At 41.4% G+C, this 17,518-nt stretch overlaps 1 pseudogene; it reads right to left on the reverse strand.

Moving 5' to 3' along the window:
• Nucleotides 1-10,934: 10,934 nt before the first annotated feature.
• On the reverse strand, nt 10,935-12,241 carry LOC105892401 (annotated as a pseudogene).
• Nucleotides 12,242-17,518: the final 5,277 nt, after the last annotated feature.

The following is a 17,518-nucleotide window of genomic DNA, read 5'->3' on the forward strand; positions in this document are numbered from 1 at the left end:
AAGGGTATCTGAAGAACAAGTAGAGAACATCATCGAATCATTCAAAACCAAAGAGTCAAAGGACATCTTTGAAATGGACTTTGCCATGGTTAAAGACCTTTGCCTGTTGTTAAAAAAGCCTACTACCCATATTGCTAACCTGGGTAAAACCAGAAAACTGGAAACCTGCAGTTATAGTTCCTATCTTTAAAAAATGGTGATCCTCTCTCAGCAGCCAATTACACACCTATTAGTATACTTCCCATAATGTCCAAAGTTTTGTAGAAATTAGCAGTAGAGCAACTAATTTAACATCTTAACTCTTATCAGCTTTTACACCCCATGCAGCATGATTTTAGATCAAATCACTCCACCGAGACTGCAAAGGTCTTTTTTATTGAAAGGGTCAAGTCCCTTATGGATAGAGGAGGAGGGGTGCAGTATTTTTTAGATCTCCGGAAAGTGTTTGACACGGTCAACCACAACATACTTCACTCTAAGTTTGATCAGTTTAACTTTTCTTCTTCTGCATCCAACTGTTTCAAATCATACTTATCGACTTAAACTCAGTGTGTTAAAATAAACCCCCTCTCCTTCTCTGGTTGTTGATCTTTTCAAAGTTCTCCATTGTTTACCAAACAAAACAGAGGCTCAAGGCACTTTTATGCTGCAGTCCTCATTGCAAATTGCTCAACCGACCTGAATGTTTAGAGATTTGACTATTTGTGTGTTGTAGGTTGATGCTTTGAGATTTTACTTGAGAAGTGTGTGCAACAACTGAACATTGTGTGTAGTGTTTTGATAACAAGGTGATGTGTAATTAACATCATAGTGTAAAGAAGGAAAGTCAGAGTCTGATGCAGATAAGGGAGTGTGAAGTAGTGCCAAATTGGGTCGAATATTTGCTTTTTATGTGATAACAACTGAGAAAAACTGTCAGTTTAATGTTCAAAATCTGGTTTGACCTGGCCCCCCTGTCACTGTGCAGTCTAGTCAAGTTTAGAACAGCAGCAACCAGTGCTACTCGAGGGGCAGCAAGAGGAGACTGTGAAATTCCTTTAAAAAAAAGTGTATTTGGACAGTCGGTTTTCTCATTTAGGTCAGCCCTGGGAATGGAACCTCATTCAACTGCTTTAAAAGAAATCTCAAAACATGGTTGATAAATAACCAAAAATGTGATCATTAGTGGGTAAGCAGTAGAATTATTTTTGTTTACCACTTTGTATACCCATTGTTCTTTCCCTTCTACCCATGGTTAAGGACTTAGTGGAGCTTGTGTATTGGGATTTTGTGTTTGATATATTGTCACTTAATGCCTTTTTTTAGGTTGTATAGCCTTTTTTCACTCCGGCAGGGGGACTGCCAATGTAAACTAGCCTTTTGGCTAATTGGGCGCATTTACATTTTAATGTTCATGAATGTACACGGTCCCTCTTGATCAAATGAAGATAACTTACTTACTTAACTTACTTATATGTTGCCCCCTTCTTTATGTTGTTACTGGACATATCAGGTGTCCTGTTAAGCTATGTTACATCGTACAACATTTGAGACATGTGGATAATGAAAAAGTGGGATCATTTAATGTGAAGCCACATCATGTTTTGCTCCTGGATGCAACTTCCTTCCATAGCTTTCCACCTGTAACTAGCTACTCTATGTAGCTAGAGGGGAACAATTTCTGTTGTGTGCTGCCATCTAGCGGACAAAAGGGTGTTACTGTATGAGTTAATCAGCTAACAATAAATTGATATAACTGTCTTGCTTAATGTACCTACTGAATGGGTCGCCTTAATCATTATCCAAAAAATTGCCCCCCCTGAGAATTTTTTCAGGAGCCGCCACTGGGCCTACTGTTGCTCAGATATAGGCCTATTGTTGCTTGCTCAAATGTCCTGCTTCAGTTTGTCCTTCTCCTAGTACTCAGGCTGCTTCTGTGCTCTCTATTGGATTGTTGTGAAATGACCCGATCAAAATTCACCAACCAATAGAATTCCAGGTATGACATTGACCAATGTAATTGTCAGAGGGCAATGTCACTTGTTTAGGAGCACTGTGATTGTAAACTCTGATTAAGTAAGGAAGACATCAAGCTATGTGATTTTACATGTCCTGTAGGATCATCCTTGTGTTTTGTCTTTATGTCATTTAGTATGGCTTATGATAATGGGTGTATTTTATGACAGAACATTACATCTCTGTCACTATGTCAGCATGCATCAGATATGAATGTACCATTCTGAAATGCCAGCCTGTTCATTGCACATAGATTCATGATCTTTTCATGTGGACACTGCCCTATAATTGTTTTGTCCTTTTTTTTAAAACACTAATTTATTTTGATTGGTTTGTATATCTCTCTTTCTGGAAAACAGTAAAAATGCTATTGCTCTTGCCCTTTCATTTGGCCAATGGCACTTAATAGTCTAATAGTCAATCTGCTCTGTAATAAACATATCATTTTTGTGCTCAGACAAAGGTCTCTTTATATGTTGATTGGCCATTTTTATTTTGTCCTCATGGGCAGTGGACGTACAGAGTGAAGTCAAATTCAAGCTGACATTGTCATTGTGAGTGTGTTGTCGCTTGGCCCCTCTTATGACATAATTAAAAAAAAAAATGTTAGGGAACACATGCATGATGTGTAGATTATCTGTAACTCTCTTTTCATTTTTTCAAAATCTTCATCATTTATCAGTGTTACCACCATCGAGTTTCACTTCCAGAGTCTCCATGTCTCTTGATCCATTGACATCTTAATGAGTTGACATTTCGCCATGCTATCTCATCCACTAGCTTATTTTTCTCTCCCACAACCTGCCTGCAATCTTTCCTTCTTCTCCTCAGCGCCCTCTTGCTGCTGTGATCTTCACCGTCTCTCTTTACCAGTTAATCACAAGCTGTGTGCATCATATGTGTCAGTTGGTGCAGTTGATGTTCCTAAATGTTTTAACTGTTTTCACAGTGGTAATGTGTGTGCTGTATCTGCTGATTAGAGACATCTCCTTAGACTATACCCAAGTAGCACAGCAAACACAGCCACCTGACTCAGCAGAACTATGGCTTCGACTCTAGGTCCAGGTCTAGCCTTTGACTCTAGGTCCAGGTCTAGCCTTTGACTCCAGGTCCAGGTCTAGCCTGAACACTCAGCTTGAATGTGGCCCAAGTGTGGTAGTGTGGCTTCGGTTTGGTCCAAAAACTTGCAGCTGCGTACAACTTGGCTCCATATTTTTACTGCTTACCTATTTCGGTTATTTCACTTTTGACATAAACTCCTTAATGCTTGAGTTGCTACCACAGACAGTGCGCTTTAAAAACAATATTATTGGTAATGTAAAACTGTGAATAAGAATGCCTTCTAATGATTGGACGCATTTTTTCAAATTTGATTACAATACATAATTATAGTATAATTACAGTGCATGAAATGCCCTGTATTGTTATTCCTAGGCTTCTTATACTTATTACAGTGCATGAAATGCCCTGTATTGTTATTCCTAGGCTTCTTATACTTATTACAGTGCATGAAATGCCCTGTATTGTTATTCATTCGTTTCTTATACTTCTTCGTCTTATTACAGTGCATGAAATGCCCTGTATTGTTATCCAAACTTTTCTTATTACAGTGCATGAAATGCCCTGTATTGTTATTCCTTTGTTTCTTATTCTTCATCTTATTATTACAGTGCATGAAATGCCCTGTATTGTTATCCAAACTTTTCTTATTCTTATTATTCTTTTTACCTTTTTCTGCGCTTAATTCAGCTTGAACCGCTTAACGTAGAAACTTTGTTCAAACGGTGTCGCGTAGGTCTTGTAAAGGACACCTGTGCTATTTTTCATTTTTCTGAACTTTATACTTTTTAAAATATTAAAGAAAGACTAATACAAATTGCTTCACTGACACCTGCGCCAATTCCAAGGAACCTCTTCTCTCTGTCCCTCTCAATTCAACTGTAACTAGGACCATTAAGAGACACCTTCCATTCTCTACTTTTTTTTCTCTCCATCTCTCTCTTTCTCTTTCTCTTTATCTCTCTCAGTCTACTTTCTCTCACACTCCATTTCTCTGCTTCACTCCATTTTTCTCTCCTTCTTTCAATATTTTCCTTCTTCACTCTCTCTTTATCTCTTTATCCATAGCCACTCTTGTTCACTCTTCTTTCCTTTCTTCTTAAGTGCAGAAGTCGGTACAAAGAATAATAACTAGAAAATGCATTTCCTGAAGGAAATACCAGTGCATGAAATGCAAAAGTTAAGAAAGGAAGAAGAAAAGAAAGAAGAGTGAAAGAAGGAAAGAAGAAAAGAAAGAAGAAATGAAAGAAGAGTGAAGCTAGGAAAGAAGAGTGGAAGAAGGAAAGAAGAAAAGAAAGAAGGGAAAGAAGAAAGGAAAGAAGAGTGGAAGAAGGAAATAAGAGTGGAAGAAGGAAAGAAGAAAGGAAAGAAGAGTGGAAGAAGGGAAGAAGAGTGGAAGAAGGAAAGAAGAGAGAGTGAAGAGGGAAAATATTGAAAGAAGGAGAGAAAATGGAGTGAAGCAGAGAGATGGAGTGTGAGAGAAAGTAGAGTGAGAGGGATAGAGAGAAAGATAGAGAGAAAAAAAAGTAGAGTATGGAATGTGTCTCTTAATATTCCTAGTTATACAGTTGAATGGAGAGGGACAGAGAGAAGAGGAGCCTTGGAACCTTTGCGCAGGTGTCAGTGAAGCACAGGTGCAAGCCAGTTTGATGACCCTATTATGATGTCATAATGGCCCAATGTAAGTCAATGGGAAAATTTGTATTAGTTTTTCTTTAATATCTTAAAAAGTGTAAAGTTTAGAAAAGTGAATAATACATAGCATAAGTGTCCTTTACAAGACATACGCGCCAAAGTTTAAACAGAGTTTCTAAGTTAAGCGGTTCGAGCTGAATTAAGCGCAGAAGTCGGTAAAAAGAATAACTAGAAAATGCATTTCCTGAAGGAAATACCAGTGCATGAAATGCAAAAGTTAAGAAAGGAAGAAGAAAAGGAAGAAGAAAAGAAAGAAGAGTGAAAGAAGGAAAGAAGAGTGGAAGAAGGAAAGAAAGAAGAAAGGAAAGAAGAGTGGAAGAAGGAAAGAAGAAAAGAAAGAAGAGTGAAAGAAGGAAAGAAGAGTGGAAGAAGGAAAGAAGAAAACAAAGAAGAGTGGAAGAAGGAAAGAAGACTGACACCTGCGCCAGAAGTATGAAAGAAGGAAAGAAGAGTGGAAGAAGGAAAGAGGAGTGGAAGAAGTAAAGAAGAGTGGAAGAAGGAAAGAAGAGTGAAGAAAGGAAAGAAGAGTGGAAGAAGGAAAGAAGAAAGGAAAGAAGTGGAAGAAGGAAAGAAGAGTGGAAGAAGGAAAGAGGAAAGGAAAGAAGAGTGGAAGAAGGAAAGAAGAAAGGAAAGAAGAGTGAACAAGAGTGGCTATGGATAAAGAGATATATAGTGAAGAGGGAAAATATTGAAAGAAGGAGAGAAAATGGAGTGAAGCAGAGAGATGGAGTGTGAGAGAAAGTAGACTGAGAGAGATAAAGAGAAAAAAATTATTTTACCGACTTCTGCGATTAATTCAGCTCGAACCGCTTAACGTAGAAACTCGTTCAAACTTTGTCGCATAGGTCTTGTAAACGACACTTATGCTATGTATTTTTCATTTTTCTAAACTTTATACTTTTTAAGATATTAAAGAAAAACGAATACAAATTTTCCCATTGACTTACATTGGGCCATTATGACATCATAATAGGGTCATTAAACTGGCTTGCACCTGTGCTTCACTGACACCTGCGCCAAGGTTCCAAGGCTCCTCTTCTCTCTGTCCCTCTCCATTCAACTGCATAACTAGGAATATTAAGAGACTCCTTCCATACTCTACTTTTTTTTCTCTCTATCTTTCTCTCACACTCCATCTCTCTGCTTCACTCCATTTTCTCTCCTTTCAATATTTTCCCTCTTCACTCTCTCTTTACTGTCTTTATCCAGGGCCTTTCTTCTTTCTTTCTTCCACTCTTCTTTCCGTGCTTCTTTCCTTCTTCCACTCTTCTTTCCTTCTTCAACTCTTCTTTCCTTATTCCACTCTTCTTTCCTTTCTTCACTCTTCTTTCCTTTCTTTTTTCCTTCTTCCACTCTTCTTTCCTTTCTTTTTTCCTTCTTCCACTCTTATTTCCTTTCTTCTTTCCTTCTTCAACTCTTCTTTCCTCCTTTCACTCTTCTTTCTTTTCTTCTTTCCTTTCTTCACTCTTCTTTCTTTTCTTCTGTCCTTCTTCCACTCTTCTTTCCTTCTTCCACTCTTCTTTCTTTTCCTCTTTCCTTCTTCCACTCTTCTTTCCTTCTTCCACTCTTCTTTCCTTTCTTCACTCTTCTTTCCTTCTTCCTCTCTTCTTTCCTTCTTTTACTCTTTTTTCCTTTCTTCTTTCCTTCTTTCTTTTCTTCTTCCTTTCTTAACTTTTGCATTTCATGCACTGGTATTTCCTTCAGGAAATGCATTTTCTAGTTATTCTTTGTACCGACTTCTGCACTGAATTCAGCTCGAACCGCTTAACCTTAGAAACTCCGTTCAAACTTTGGCGCGTAGGTCTTGTAAAGGACACTTATGCTATGTATTTTTCATTTTTCTAAACTTTTTACTTTTTTAAATATTAAAGAAAAACGAATACAATTTCTCCCATTGACTTACATTGGGCCATTATGACATCATAATAGGGTCATTAAACTGGCTTGCACCTGTGCTTCACTGACACCTGCGCCAAGGTTCCAAGGAACCTCTTCTCTCTGTCCCTCTCAATTCAACTGTATAACTAGGAACATTAAGAGACACCTTCCATTCTCTCTTTACTGTCTTTATCCAGAGCCACTCTTGTTCACTCTTCTTTCCTTTCTTCTTTCTTTCTTCCACTCTTCTTTCCTTCTTCCACTCTTCTTTCCTTTCTTCTTTCCTTTTTTCACTCTTCTTTCCTTCTTTCACTCTTCTTTCCTTTCTTCTTTCTTTTCTTCTTTCAGTCTTCTTTGCTTTCTTCACTCTTCTTTCTTTTCTTCTTTCCTTCTTCCACTCTTCTTTCCTTCTTCCACTCCTTTTTCCTTCTTTCACTCTTCTTTCCTTTGTTCTATCCTTCTTTTTTTCTTCTTTCTTTCTTCCACTCTTCTTTCCTTCTTCCACTCTTCTATCCTTTCTTCTTTCTTTCTTCCACTCTTTTTTCCTTCTTTCACTCTTCTTCCTTTCTTCTTTCCTTCTTTCACTCTTCTTTCCTTTCTTCTACTCTTCTTTCCTTTCTTCACTCTTCTTTCTTTTCTTCTTTCCTTCTTCCACTCTTCTTTCCTTTCTTTCACTCTTCTTTATTTTCTTATTTTCTTCTTCCACTCTTCTTTCCTTCTTTTACTCTTCTTTCCTTTCTTCTTTGCTTCTTCACTCTTCTTTCTTTTCTTCTAGAAAGTCTCTGAGAAGTCTTGATTTCTAGATAACATTCCTTCTGTGTGTGTGTGTCTTTCTCTGACTTTTTTTTTCTTCTTCTTCTTCCTGTCCTTTCTCTGCTGTGCTAATTTCATAGCTTGGTCTTAACCAGCTGAGCATTAGCAGTTGGTTTCTAGCCACTGATCATGTGACCCGCTCCTGCTGATGGAATGGTGAGAGATCAGTCTGACCCGAGCTTTCAGCCCCTCTGGGTGTTTCCTAGGCATCCCTGTACAAGCGTGTGGTGTACAATAGGCAAACGTCTTTGGGATTTGAGTCATTTGACTGACCAGTGGTTCCATGGAAGTGCTGGTGAAAGAATTTGTAGGGCCTAGATTGTAGAGAAACCAAAGGAGGGCTGCAATAATTTTGATTGTTTGTTTATTTGTTTGTTTTGGTATCATTTCTCTCCTCGGAAAGGCAACATTTCAAAATGGCACGTGTTTTTGTGTCAGTTGTGTATTAATACTTGCCACTGGGAGGGTTACTGCTGATTCCTTGGGTTTCAGGACATGTTCATGGATTAAAAATGCAGACTCACTGCCTGGGAATCCAGCATGTATACGTAACTCCACGGTCAATCATTTCAAGAAAACATCATCAATCAAACTACTAATTATAATTTAAAGAAAGGAAAAAACTCTAACCAGTACACGACAACACAAAGGGTGGTGTTGAAATACCTGTTTACAGTGGATTAAGTGAAATTGTATAACATCCTTAAGAACAGATTTTGCATTGATGGTTGGTTTGAAAATGCCTTATGTTTCTCCATACTGTCAACATGCCTTTTTGAAGTGTGGGTATATGTAACTCTTATGCATCATCATACATCACTCAGTTCTGTTCATTTGCCTTTTATCAAGTAATGTGGAAATAAAAATAAACCAAATCTGTGTCAAACAGTGGCAGAGTGAGTTTCTTAATACTGTAGGTTGTGTCGAGGTGTTTTTTTATGGTATGTTAATCTTAAACCAGAAACATACATTTACATCAGTCACTTGTGATTGCCATTGTATGAAAACAAATATATAGCCCATATAAAACAAAACATGTCCCCTTTATTATTTCAATCTAAATGTATTTGATGGGACTGTTTGAGGTCAGTCTGTGGTTTGGTTGCTATTTTATTCAGGAACTGCTCTGGAAAGTAACTTCTCTTTCTGTCAGTTCACTTTCTGGTACACTTAATTCCTCTTTCTACATAACTTTAGCTGGTTTATACTTGACATAACTGTATCTGATGTACTCATGATGATCAGGTCAGTGTCTCAAAACAGTACACTTACCCTTGCACTATGCACTGCTATTCTGCATGGCCTGGATGTTCGGTACAATACTCGTATGTTCTTGAGACCAATCACCACCTTGTGTTTAGACTACATAGTAATCTGACCACATTGCGTATTCACCTTGAAATCATTGAAGGGTTCCTTGAATGTTACCAACAATGACTGACGACGCCTGACACGTTAGGACATTACTGGACAGTAGTATTATGGGAAAACATTCATCCATGAAATCACTACATTTTCAGAGTCCTTTCTGACTGACATCAGGACAACCACATCTGATAAAACTCTTTATGCACATAATTGCTGGTAGCATTAACTGAACAGAGCCATTTTTTTGTGTTTTTGTGCCTGGACTATGACCACATATTGTGTAAACCTTTGTCGGAGTTACATGATACTTTTGCCATCATGGGTTAAAAACGATTGTTTAGGAACGTAAAAGAGTAGTCGAGCAGTAGCATATGCCAAGTTTGATTTACCACCAATACTTGTATTTCCACCCATTCTTTACCGACAGACTCCTCATTAGTCTACAGAGCAGTACATTCCGCTGCTTCATTGGTCAGAATTTAGTTGCTGGCCGTTTATTTGCCAGTAAGACCCCGTAATACGACTATCGAGTAACAACACTCGATAGTGTTTTTTTTTTTTTTTTTTCAATGTATTTATTGATTTTCAGTTTGAAGGTCACATCGAATTGCATGACAACAGAACAATACACAGCAAACATTTTCACCCTGTTCCCCCTCCCATAATAATAAAGTAACTAAATAATAATGAAATTCAAAACAGATAATAAAAAGAAACACAAAACTATACTTTACAAACTGAATAAAGGGTGTTTTTTGTTGTTGTTTTTCCTACTAGTCAATGTACATAATCAGAATCAGATTTTTTTTAAATCAACGACACGACATAAACTGATCATCTGTTGCAGTACAAAAATAAAGTTTTAGCTAATTCACCTGATGCTATTGTAAACTTGTTTTGCATCAAGAAAAGTGCCTTCAATTGAAAGTGTTCATGAAATATGTATACATACCATCACATGTAGGCTATGAAGTTGTTTATTTGACTCATATACTTTTAAGCATATACGTATAGCCCTAATGAATACACTTACATACATCTGGTTGAATGATGAATTACCTTTACATTTACATTTACATTTAGTCATTTAGCAGACGCTTTTGTCCAAAGCGACGTACAAGGGAGAGAATATTCAAGCTACGAGCAATAGAACCTGGTGTAACAATAAATAAATACTACTTTACATTAGAAATATAACAAAATGAAATAAAAAGAAAGAAAGAGTGCAGAAGTGTAACTGCTGTAATTGCAAGTTACGCACTAGTCGAAGTGCCAGTTAGGACGGGAAGTGCTCTCTGAAGAGTTGGGTCTTCAAAAGCTTCTTAAAGGTAGAGAGGGACGCCCCTGCTCTGGTAGTGCTGGGCAGCTCATTCCACCAACGTGGAACTACAAATGAGAATAGTCTGGACTGCCGTGCTTGCACAGACGGCAGTGCCAAACGACGCTCACTAGAAGAGCGCAGCATCCTGGGTGTAACATTTGCCCTTACAAGAGCATTTAGGTAGGTGGGAGCAGAACCATCAAGCACTCTGTAGGCAAGCATAAGTGACTTGAACTTAATGCGAGCAGCTACAGGCAGCCAGTGGAGGTCAATGAGTAGTGGGGTGACGTGTGCCCTCTTCGGTTGGTTGAACACCAGACGCGCCGCCGCATTCTGGATCATTTGTAGTGGTTTCACCACGCAAGTCGGCAGGCCCGTTAGGAGGGCGTTGCAGTAATCAAGGCGTGAATTCACCAAGGTTTGCACCAGCAGCTGGGTGGCATACTGGGTTAGGTACGGCCTGATTTTGCGGATGTTGAATAGCGCAAAGCGGCAGGACCTAGAGACAGAGGCAATGTGGTCCGTGAAAGTCAGTTGGTCATCAATAATGACCCCGAGGTTTCTTGCTGTTTTGGATGGAACAAGAGACAAGGAGTCAATATTGATGCTGATGTTGTGGTGGATGGCCTGTTTGGCTGGAAAGACCATCAGTTCCGTTTTGGCCAGGTTCAGCTGAAGGTGGTGGTTTTTCATCCATGTGGATATATCAGCAAGACAGTCCGAGATCCGCGCCGAGACAGTGGTGTCCTCGGGAGGGAAAGACAGAAACAGTTGAGTATCATCGGCATAGCAATGATGTATTACATTATGTATGACTTTTCAGCAAACTAAGTGATTGACCAGTTAAAGTTTTATAGCGCAAGTAATGTTCCAGGCACTTAAGTGCATTGTCATCGACCTCTGGGTCAAATTTGTTGGCGAAAAGATGCTGATGCCTGAGAATCCAGTTGAGATCACCGGCACCATACACACACAGATCTCTTCTGTGTGCTCCATTGCATGGAGGATAAGAAGCCCCCCTCCTAACATCTCCTTCATGATAAACCCACTTCACCAGACGGGCTATGGAGTTCATGTCCGTCATGTCGTATTTGTTGTTGGGAGGGTTGGACCCTGGCATACCTGGCATGCGCTGAAGAGATGCCCAGAGGTGCTCATCTGGACTATATGTGTCCTTCTCCCACTCAATCAATGCTTTAGCCTCTGGGTTTTTAAACAAGTGCTCCACAAAAACTCTCGACAGCACAAAGTAAGCATTTCCAGAGAACATTGGGGGGGATGGGAGGGGGGCTCTTCTTAATGCCAGTCCGAATGACATCAGACTCAGTGACATTATGGTGGTATTCCCAGCGAGCTTTCTTGTGCCCAGGAGTTGCCTCAGACTCTAAGCTGTTCCCTCCATTTAGCACTTGTAGTGCTCGCACCGTCTCTGTGTTGGTTTTGATGGGGAAGTCAGTTCCACAGGTATTGATAAGGTACTTCCACTCAACATTCAAGTCCAGCAGATAATTCATGCAGTTCAGGTCAGCTTGGACTCGAGACCAAGAGGCATAAACCAGCCTCTCCAGTTTGCTTGCCACAAACACATTTGGAAAACAAGAAACAATGGCTTCCACAGCCTTCATGAAGATTTCTGGAGACTTCTTGTCCACATGCACACAGTACACATTCTGTGATGTGTACACAGCTCTGAGGAGCCTCTCAAACATCTCAATCTTCTCATGGATCACCATGGAATAGGCAATAGGAAAGTCCCTCTCTTCTTCACTTAGAGCTACAGTTAGAAACCCCCTGTCTTTGATGTAAGCACTGCAATCCTTTGTTGAATTGAGATAGAAAGACTCTGGCAAAGCGACACGCCTTCTCTTTTTCAGAAGTCTGCTGAGGTCCTCCTCATCAACTCCTTCCATCTCTCCTCGAATGATTGCTGAACATGCCTGTATTTCCCCCACCTCCCCAGTCTGTAACTTATGTTCGTCTGAAGACCTGTCTTTATTTTTTCTCTGTTTTAAGGTCTTCCATAAAATACAAGTCAACATTAATATCATACACATAGTTTTCAGTGTGTTTTTTCTAAAATGTTTTCTTACCAGAGCCATTGCTTGAACTATGTCGAACTGAAATGAAACTGCTCTACAGACAGTGCTGAATGCCAATGCACCTTAGGAAAGATGTCACCTCCCCTGCAAAGAATGAGGGAGGAAGTATTGGCTGGGTTAAATCATCAAATCAGCTGGTCTTTCGTGAGGCGGTGAAACGCCCCCTCTAAAAGGTTGTCGGCAAATTCCTGCGCCATAGAAGTCATAAACACTAGGCTATCACTAAACACAAAACTAAATCGGAATGGCTGCAACACTACAAACTTTCCACGAAGTGTTCACAAAATGCAATTGTGTATGCTAACACATATAGACACCCCTATACACACCAAACGCGTTTTTAAAACGGCAGACGCTTCAAAAGCATCTTGGCAAAGTGCGGCGGGCAAAACAGCCGCAGGGGAACCAGGCTGTTTTGCCCGACGCCTAGGAAGCGGAGCTGCGTGCGCAACCTGCCTGGGCCGAGTGTGACATTGATGAGCGGTGCGCCTCCGCGCCTTGCGCTGGAAAGTTGAGAATAGTTCAACTTTTACTTTAGGGCAAAACAGCCTGGTGCGCCTGCGACTGTTTTTCCCGGCGCGCCCTTTGCCAAGGGGTTTTTGAAGCGTCTGCGTTTTTAGAAACGCGTCTGGTGTGTTCGTACCTATGGGCCGAAACACACCAAACGCGTTTTTAAAAACGGGACGCTAGCAAATGCATTGTTTCCTATGGTACGACGCGCCTTGCGTGTGCACATTTTCTCCGCCACGCGTTGCGTCTTTCTAGCGTTTTTTAGATGCGCTTAAAAGTTGAACTATTCTCAACTTTCCGGCGCAAGGTGCGGAGGTGCACCGCTTATCAATGTCACACTCGGCCCAGGCAGGTTGCGCACGCAGCTCCGCTTCCTAGGCACCGGGAAAAACAGCCTGGTGCCCCTGTGGCTGTTTTGCCCGCCGCACTTTGCCAAGACGTTTTTGAAGCGTCTGCCGTTTTAAAAACGCGTTTGGTGTGTTTCAGCCCGTATACTACTAGTAGTGTACATAGTATACTATGTCTATGGGCAAAACAGCCTGGTGATCCTGCGAATGTTTTGCCCGCCGCACTTTGCTAAGGCGTTTTTGAAGCGTCTGCCGTTTTAAAAACGCGTTTGGTGTGTTTCAGCCCTATCTCCTTTAATGAACGACGCGAACTCAGGATGTAGCCTCCAAGCTCCAGGTTTATTGATGAAACAGAGTAAAACTGAAAGTAATACAAAAAATGTGTTTTTATAATTACGTTTTCGCATTAAAATCCAATTAGATAATAGTCTAGAATATAAGTAGAATAACGTCTCTTGAGGTCTTCAGTCTCGTTTCATTGAAGTATCAGCACATTTCATGGCAGCAGGATGTGATGTACGATTATACTTTCTATACTGATCAGATAAATAACAGAAATGACTAAACTCTATCTTACAAATTATAATCTAGCTACTGAAAGTATTTACGTTTTATACTTACAGACGATGCGTTCTGAGGGATTAACATAAATACAAGGATAGATAATGTTTTTCGGACAAAGAGAGTGGTATTGTTGTTAGTAGTAGCCTATCAACGGAAACGTTAATTATTTCGGAGACTGCTCCTCAGTGGCGTAACGTAGTAAAATATATTATGACGGGCCCCCCTAGTGAACGCAAAAAAAAAAAAAATCGTAGCCTTCCCTACTTCCACAACCGCGTCTAAAAAAACGCTAATCAAAGGTGTTTGTTATCGATATAAATAGTGTTTAATTAATCAACCTTACATATTTCATAAGCGATGGGTGTGTACACAATGAACTAAGTCTTGTTTGACTCTCAGCAGGAACATTTCTTACCGTAAAAATTGTTAACTGTTGCAAGGTTGCTGACACACCACTGAGGGCAGAAGCAGCGATTCTGATCCCAGCTGAACCGCTGCACTGCTGACTCCGTGGGCTGGCGACTAGTTGACAGCTAGTTAAAAAGCCAAAATAATCTAATTTAGGCAGCTTTGCCGCCTTCTCCTCCTGTTCTTTTTTCTCTTGCCCTTTTCTACTTCCACTCTTGTGCTTAAAAGGCATTGTTACGAGTAAAGTTGTGCTGTGCAGTGCTCAATGAACTAGGTTATCAGACCTTCAGACCTAGGTTATCAGAATTGGTCAAATAGAGACTTGACATAGGACAACAACATACATATTACCCAGCAATCATCATTGCTAATCACAAAAATACCAAAGAAAATAAGAACTTATTAATTTAATTGAATAGTGTTTTGATATTTTCTATAGTGTATGTAGGATAAGCATATGATTTTGTTATAAATTGCTACTTTTCCCCAAAAAATAATAACAACCATGACTGAGATAAGTTTGCCTTTTCAAGTTTATATATAGCATTTGACAAAGCCAACTATTTATTAACAGCGCATATTAGAACATAATCATATCCGAGACAATTTGACACTGTACTGAGACTGATGGTGGGCCCGCTAAGCGACTCCAGTCGCTGAACTTGGGTAGAGGAGGCCCGACGAGCGACGGGTGTATATCTTTGAGGTCGGCTACGGGCTCCAACACCCCACGGGCCCAGATGCAACCGCACCTGTTGCACCCCCTATAGTTACGCCCCTGCTGCTCCTGTTACCGTGGAAAGAATAAACAATACACGAAGCCAGCTGTATAAACAACGGAAAAAAGGTAATTATTCTAAAATGGCCACTAGATGGCACTAAACTGCCAAACCTATTTACTATGCAGGGCTTTGGCGCAACTTGGAGCAGGACCGCTCGGGTCTCGTCTGCCAATTCTTGCCTTTCAAATCCATTCTCAGTATCCAATCCAGCCGTGGAACGAGAATGGACCTGCGCCAATCGCGGCACTTCTCTCCATAGTCGAGAACTTGGCTTGAACTTGTGTGACGTTACGTTGCCAAGTTACGCAGACGCAAGCTCCTCAAGATGGCTGAAGCTACGACAACTCGTCAAAGTAAGTAAGTAACCACGACTTGTTTTAATTTTTCTCTTAGACGGACACACGTTTCATTTCCATATTGTATTGATTGACAAGCCTAACTAACGTTAACGCTTTCACTGAAGATACGTGCACCAATCATTTCCATATTGTATTAATTGACAAGCCTAACTAACGTTAACGCTTTCACTGAAGATAACGGTTACATTATGAACTAGGTTATGCTAAGTCTTATAACTACAACATTGCTATGAATGGAAACAGCCATGTGTAACTACTATAATGTTACTCTGAGCTGAAACAGCCAAACGGCCGAGTATTGGCAGTGATTAAAGTAGTTGTTGAAAGCTTGTATCAGTTAGCTAACCATCTAGTTAGCTTGCTATCTGTATATGACGCCTGACCAGCGGTGTTAAGCGTCGTTTCTCGTATATCATACAACTACTGTAACTGATCATGCATAATATGATAGCTATTGATAACGATACAGAAGTGTATGTTCATGTGCTGCAGTGTCTCAGTGTATTGTTCAAAGCATGCTCATATTCAGTGTTTACTTGTTGACTACTGTACCTATTTGCTTATTGTAACTGTTGTATGGTTCTAGTTAGTTAGCTAATAACATTGATTTAAATTATAAGCAGTTATTATAAATGTGTGCTGTGTATTTAATCCACATACACTAACTGTTGTAGAAAAAAAAAGTGCGTAATATTAAGCATCACTGTTATCTAATTTCAGATCACAAAGGAGCTGACTGGTCGTGGCAGGGGGACAGCTCTTTGGGTGACCTCCATTGGCAACGAGGTTGGTTACATCCTGACCAGTGTCGTGACAGTGCAGAAGGGGCTGGGACTGGACAGGATGGAGTGATGGAGCGGTACCACCAAGCAGCTGTTCCACCCCCAGTCCTGCTATACGTGGACTGTGGCCGCTGCGTGAGTGAGGGGGCGAGTAAGCTGCAGACCAGGTACACCTGGCCCTTCATGAGGAGGCTGGCTGTCGGCAGCACCACCACCGATGCTCTACCACACCTTCATGGGCTGCCTGTCTGCATGCCCCTTTGAGTGGGATGCAGGGGACCTCGCTCTGTTGCGGCAGATGACGAGGGAGCAGCTCAGGCAGGAAGGGGTGCTAGCCCTTACTGATCTTCTGGTGGACAGGAGAATAAGTAGGAGGGAGTTGAGCCACTGCTGCAGGAGGACATGCGGCGTGGAGGCCGCCATCAGCCTTATTGAGCGGCTGCTGCAGGAACTGGTGGGTGGGGGACCTGACTGCTGCTGCCTCCATGCTGCACACAGGTGTCCCAGCCTCTCCTGATGAGTCTGGGTTATGTAAATTCATACTTGTGTGTAAAGAAGTAAAATCACTGTATCTGCTTTTTGTCCCACATCTGTTTACTAAATTTGTCACATCAGTTTTTATGTTTTTTTTTCTTTCTCAGGCTGTGGATGACTCTGGGGTGCCAGGCATGGATCGAGTTGACAGCATGGCAGAGTATCTGGTGGAGCTGAGGCACCAGCTCTCTCTGGCCCTCACCAACCAGCAGGTCAGGAACATTTATTGTCTTACTACTTTCCCTCTGTGCCCTGTCATACATATTCATACTCATGTTTTTGTCTTTTCTCACGGGCTGCTGTGTTCTCTCTCTCTGTCCAGATGGGATCTCATCCTGAATGACTACAGGAGGATCAGGCGGCACATTCTAGACAATGAGGCTGTTATGCAGCAGACCACCCTGCAGCTGGTAGACGTGAGCCACACCACCCAACCTGGTACAGTGGCACAACAAGAGGGTGTAGAGGCAGGGCAACGTGGTGGTGCAAGGACTGGACTTGCCAAGCCACTTGTCTGTGGCGACTGACCCTCTCCTCCCTGCTAATGTGTGCCCACCATCTGCACGCCCCCCCCCCCCACCAACCAGGCCCAGTTCACCAGTACCCCCGGGCTGGCAGCACCGCGGGCCAGGCACAGGTGAAGAGGAAGGTATCGTCCGCCGTCGCACCGGCGGCTGTGAACTCGTGCCCCCAGCGAGAACTCTTCCCTGCTCCACCCTCGGGCCCTCAGCTGTTCATGCTGGGTCCAGTGACCTCACAGGGGCCTGTGCTGGGTGCTGCTCCACAGGCTCTGGGTGCCAGCCTCTCCTCTGCCGTTCCTGCTCCAGTCCGAAAACGGACCTGCAGTGTTCTGCGCAACACGTGCAAGAAATGCGGGCAGTTCAGGACAGCGGAGACTGGACACAGCCAGTACAAGGGCATTATATACTGCCCCTCTGTAGAGGCTGTACCCAAGGAGCAGTGGTTGGAGGATATAAAAAAATGCATGAAAAATAAATTAATAA

Source organism: Clupea harengus, chromosome 13 (genome assembly GCF_900700415.2).
Source record: "Clupea harengus chromosome 13, Ch_v2.0.2, whole genome shotgun sequence".
In the NCBI taxonomy this organism is placed as follows: Eukaryota; Metazoa; Chordata; class Actinopteri; order Clupeiformes; family Clupeidae; genus Clupea; species Clupea harengus.